This window comes from Oncorhynchus gorbuscha, linkage group LG08 (assembly GCF_021184085.1).
Source record: "Oncorhynchus gorbuscha isolate QuinsamMale2020 ecotype Even-year linkage group LG08, OgorEven_v1.0, whole genome shotgun sequence".
In the NCBI taxonomy this organism is placed as follows: Eukaryota; Metazoa; Chordata; class Actinopteri; order Salmoniformes; family Salmonidae; genus Oncorhynchus; species Oncorhynchus gorbuscha.
The window spans coordinates 30,274,864-30,281,182 of record NC_060180.1 but is presented as its reverse complement, the minus strand read 5'-3'; positions in this window follow the sequence as shown (position 1 = coordinate 30,281,182).

Sequence of the window (6,319 nt, the reverse complement as noted above, 5' to 3'; positions counted from 1 at the left end):
ATGCCTCCCTCAGGCATTACAAAGGGGAAACAGAGAGGGTCTGTCTCAGAGCTGCTAACAGACAGTTTACTAATGTCTGTACATACAGACCCCTGCAGTAACAAACCATGGCACTTATGAATTAGAACACAGAATGGCTCAGATGAACCACTCAGAACTATGAAAAGAAGAACTTACGGTCTCACACAGGGTCAATGGAAAACCAGTCCCCATACAGTTAGAATTAGTCATTCAAATTGCATAGCTGCTTTCCAGTGTGTGTGTGTGTTTGGTTAATTGTTCACCCATACTGTAGCTCCCATACTTTAACAATATGCATACAGCCTTAGGGTCAGTCTGTGTTTGATGTCTCACACACACACACACACACACACACACACACACACACACACACACACACACACACACACACACACACACACACACACACACACACACACACACACACACACACACACACACACACACACACACCCCCCCCCCACACACACACACACACACACTAGAGATTAAAGGAGAGAATGGTCGTAGTTATTTAGCCGTTAACTGAACCACTGGTCATTATAGGAACACATTACAGTAAACAGGTTTGACCTTTGCACTTTGCTGCATGGGGGAACTGATGCAGAACTATAGTCTCTGTGATGAGAGAGATTCTTGACGGAACAAGTAGTTGCAGATCTATCAGAAGATTAGGGCCTATCAGATGCTGTTCTATTCACTCCGTTTCTATCTTCAACAAACCAGCTTTGTAGGTCCATTCGCAGGTAAAACACACAGGTATTTCACAACCTTTGATGACCAACAGGCAGGTACTCAGGCATGCATGCATTAACCTATTACATGTTGAACTTCCATTCTCTCAGGGTAGGGGCACAATGTATGAATTTATGGTTGGAACAGAATCGCCATTATAATCATTGGCCAGTATGGAGTATTAGTGTGGCGAATCGCATCTCTGCATGTCTGGCAGACATATCAGTGTGGATGACGGATCACCACCTCAAGCTGTTCGGCAAGACGGAGCTGCTCTTCCTCCCGGGGACCATCACGGTTGACAACTCCATTGTGTCCTCCTCCCAGAGCGCTAAGAACCTTGGCGTGATCCTGGACAACAAACTGTCGTTCTCAACTAACATCAAGGCGGTGGCCCGTTCCTGTAGGTTCATGCTCTACAACATCCGCAGAGTACGACCCTGCCTCACACAGGAAGCGGCGCAGGTCCTAATCCAGGCACTTGTCATCTCCCGTCTGGATTACTGCACTCGCTGTTGGCTGGGCTCCCTGCCTGTGCCATTAAACCCCTACAACTCATCCAGAACGCCGCAGCCCGTCTAGTGTTCAACCTTCCCAAGTTCTCTCACGTCACCCCGCTCCTCCGCTCTCTCCATGCATCCGCTACAAGACCATGGTGCTTGCCTACGGAGCTGTGAGGGGAACGGCACCTCAGTACCTCCAGGCTCTGATCAGGCCCTACACCCAAATAAGGGCACTGCGTTCATCCACCTCTGGCCTGCTCGCCTCCCTACCACTGAGGAAGTACAGTTCCCGCTCAGCTCAGTCAAAACTGTTCGCTGCTCTGGCTCCCCAATGGTGGAACAAACTCCCTCACGACGCCAGGACAGCGGAGTCAATCACCACCTTCCGGAGACACCTGAAACCCCACCTCTTTAAGGAATACCTAGGATAGGATAAAGTAATCCTTCTCACCCCCTCCCCCTTAAAATATTTAGATGCACTATTGTAAAGTGGTTGTTCCACTGGATGTCATAAGGTGAATGCACCAATTTGTAAGTCGCTCTGGATAAGAGCGTCTGCTAAATGACTTAAATGTAAATGTAAATGTAAATGTATTAAGTAAAACCACAAGTCCAAATCTCTATCACCATCCATGGGAAGTTTATGAAATATGCAACAATTGAAGTTTTTTTCTTTCAATGACGTTTGGCTTCTGATGTGATTGGTGTGAAGCAAAATCCAAACTGGCTTCCCTTGACATTTTTTTTGTGCCAGGACCATTCACTGCTGAGCTCACTCAGTTTAGCTGATTAAAATTATTATTTTTTTTATCAAGGGAGGCCAAATGCTGGCCAAGCACGACTCCAACACCATCATTAAGTTTGCCGACGACACACAGGCCTGATCACCGACAACAATGAGACATCCTATAGCTGGCGGTCAGAAACCTGGCCGTGTGGTTCCAGGACAACAACCTCTCCCTCAATGTGAGCAAGACAAAGGAGGTGATCGTGGACTACAGGAAAAAGAGAGCAGGACACGCCCCCTTTCACATCGACGGGGCTATAGTGGAGCGGGTAGAGTGTGTAAAGTTCCTTGGTGTCCACTCCACCAACAAACTATCATGGTCGAAACACACCAAGACAGTTGTAAATAGGGTACAACACCTTTTCCCCCTCATGATACTGAAAAAAGTTAAACAGCTGCACTATCAAGAGTGTCCTGACCGATTACATCACCGCCTGGTATGGCAACTGCTCTGCATCCGATCGTAACACAGAACCCAAACCGGCTGCGCGCGTTCGCCATCGTGCACCATCGTGCATAAATGTATTTGGTCCCCCCACACCAAACGCGATCACGACACGTAGGTTAAATTATCAAAACAAACTCTGAACCAATTATATTAATTTGGGGACAGGTCGAAAAGCATTAAACATTTATGGCAATTTGGCTAGTTAGCTTGCAATTGCTAGCTAATTTGTCTTATTGAGTTGTTATTTTACCTGAAATGCACAAGGTCGTCTACTCCACCAATTAATCCACACATAAAACGGTCAACCGAATCGTTACCAGTCATCTCTCCTCCTTCCAGGCTTTTTCTTCTCTTGACTTTATAATGCAATTGGCAACCTTCATAAATGAGGTGCATTACCGCCACTGACCTATTTTGTCTTTCAGTCACCCACGTGGGTATAACCAATGAGGAGATAGCACGTGGGTACCCGCTTCTATAAACCAATGAGGAGATGGTAGAGGCAGGACTTGCAGCGCGATCTGCGTCAGAAATAGAACTGACTTCCATTTTAGCACTTAGCAATGCAGACGCTCATTGGCGCACGCGAGCAGTGTGGGTGCAATAATTGAATATTCTAGATTTCAAAATGTATTTTGCAATGCACGCGATGCGAGTGGTGTAGTCAGCCTGTAAGGCGCTACAGATGGTAATGCGTATGGTCCAGAATATCACTGGGGCCAAGCTTCCTGCCATTCATGACCTACAGTTGGAGTCAGAAGTTTACACACACTTAGGTTGGAGTCATTAAAACTTGTTTTTCAACAACTCCACAAATGTCTTGTTAACAAACTATAGTTTTGGCAAGTCGGTTAGGAAATCTACTTTGTGCATGACACAAGTCATTTTTCCAACAATTGTTTACAGATTATTTCACTTATAATTCATTGTATCACAATTCCAGTGGGTCACTAGTTTACATACACTAAGAGAACTGTGCCTTTAAACAGCTTGAAACATTCCAGAAAATGACGTGATGGCTTTAGCAGCTTCTGATAGGCTAATTGACATCATTTGAGTCAATTGGAGGTGTGCCTGTGGATGTTTTTCAAGGTCTACCTTCAAACTCAGTGCCTCTTTGCTTGACATCATGGGAAAATTTAAATGTTTAAATGTTAAGCCCTTTCAAGCTTAACATCCTTATCATTTATCGCCCTCCAGGTCCCCTCGGAGAGTTCATCAATGAGCTTGATGCCTTGATAAGCTCCTTTCCTGAGGACGGCTCACCTCTCACAGTTCTGGGCGACTTTAACCTCCCCACGTCTACCTTTGACTCATTCCTCTCTGCCTCCTTCTTTCCACTCCTCTCCTCTTTTGACCTCACCCTCTCACCTTCCCCCCCTACTCACAAGGCAGGCAATATGCTCGACCTCATCTTTACTAGATGCTGTTTTTCCACTAACCTCATTGCAACTCCCCTCCAAGTCTCCGACCACTACCTTGTATCCTTTTCCCTCTCGCTCTCATCCAACACTTCCCACACTGCCCCTACTCGGATGGTATCACGCCGTCCCAACCTTCGCTCTCTCTCCCCCGCTACTCTCTCCTCTTCCATCCTATCATCTCTTCCCTCTGCTCAAACCTTCTCCAACCTATCTCCTGATTCTGCCTCCTCAACCCTCCTCTCCTCCCTTTCTGCATCCTTTGACTCTCTATGTCCCCTATCTTCCAGGCCGGCTCGGTCCTCCCCTCCCGCTCCGTGGCTTGACGACTCATTGCGAGCTCACAGAACAGGGCTCCGGGCAGCCCAGCGGAAATGGAGGAAAACTCGCCTCCCTGCGGACCTGGCATCCTTTCACTCCCTCCTCTCTACATTTTCCTCCTCTGTCTCTGCTGCTAAAGCCACTTTCTACCACTCTAAATTCCAAGCATCTGCCTCTAACCCTAGGAAGCTCTTTGCCACCTTCTCCTCCCTCCTGAATCCTCCTCCCCCCCCTCCTCCCTCTCTGCAGATGACTTCGTCAACCATTTTGAAAAGAAGGTCGACGACATCCGATCCTCGTTTGCTAAGTCAAACGACACCGCTGGTTCTGCTCACAGTGCCCTACCCTGTGCTCTGACCTCTTTCTCCCCTCTCTCTCCAGATGAAATCTCGCGTCTTGTGACGGCCGGCCGCCCAACAACCTGCCCGCTTGACCCTATCCCCTCCTCTCTTCTCCAGACCATTTCCGGAGACCTTCTCCCTTACCTCACCTCGCTCATCAACTTATCCCTGACCGCTGGCTACGTCCCTTCCGTCTTCAAGAGAGCGAGAGTTGCACCCCTTCTGAAAAAACCTACACTCGATCCCTCCGATGTCAACAACTACAGACCAGTATCCCTTCTTTCTTTTCTCTCCAAAACTCTTGAACGTGCCGTCCTTGGTCAGCTCTCCCGCTATCTCTCTCAGAATGACCTTCTTGATCCAAATCAGTCAGGTTTCAAGACTAGTCATTCAACTGAGACTGCTCTTCTCTGTATCACGGAGGCGCTCCGCACCGCTAAAGCTAACTCTCTCTCCTCTGCTCTCATCCTTCTAGACCTATCGGCTGCCTTCGATACTGTGAACCATCAGATCCTCCTCTCCACCCTCTCCGAGTTGGGCATCTCCGGCGTGGCCCACGCTTGGATTGCGTCCTACCTGACAGGTCGCTCCTACCAGGTGGCGTGGCGAGAATCTGTCTCCTCACCATGCGCTCTCACCACTGGTGTCCCCCAGGGCTCTGTTCTAGGCCCTCTCCTATTCTCGCTATACACCAAGTCACTTGGCTCTGTCATAACCTCACATGGTCTCTCCTATCATTGCTATGCAGACGACACACAATTAATCTTCTCCTTTCCCCCTTCTGATGACCAGGTGGCGAATCGCATCTCTGCATGTCTGGCAGACATATCAGTGTGGATGACGGATCACCACCTCAAGCTGAACTTCGGCAAGACGGAGCTGCTCTTCCTCCCGGGGAAGGACTGCCCGTTCCATGATCTCGCCATCACGGTTGACAACTCCATTGTGTCCTCCTCCCAGAGCGCTAAGAACCTTGGCGTGATCCTGGACAACACCCTGTCGTTCTCAACTAACATCAAGGCGGTGGCCCGTTCCTGTAGGTTCATGCTCTACAACATCCGCAGAGTACGACCCTGCCTCACACAGGAAGCGGCGCAGGTCCTAATCCAGGCACTTGTCATCTCCCGTCTGGATTACTGCAACTCGCTGTTGGCTGGGCTCCCTGCCTGTGCCATTAAACCCCTACAACTCATCCAGAACGCCGCAGCCCGTCTAGTGTTCAACCTTCCCAAGTTCTCTCACGTCACCCCGCTCCTCCGCTCTCTCCACTGGCTTCCAGTTGAAGCTCGCATCCGCTACAAGACCATGGTGCTTGCCTACGGAGCTGTGAGGGGAACGGCACCTCAGTACCTCCAGGCTCTGATCAGGCCCTACACCCAAATAAGGGCACTGCGTTCATCCACCTCTGGCCTGCTCGCCTCCCTACCACTGAGGAAGTACAGTTCCCGCTCAGCCCAGTCAAAACTGTTCGCTGCTCTGGCTCCCCAATGGTGGAAAAAACTCCCTCACGACGCCAGGACAGCGGAGTCAATCACCACCTTCCGGAGACACCTGAAACCCCACCTCTTTAAGGAATACCTAGGATAGGATAAAGTAATCCTTCTCACCCCCCCCCCCCCTTAAAATATGTAGATGCACTATTGTAAAGTGGCTGTTCCACTGGATGTCATAAGGTGAATGCACCAATTTGTAAGTCGCTCTGGATAAGAGCGTCTGCTAAATGACTTAAATGTAATGTAAAT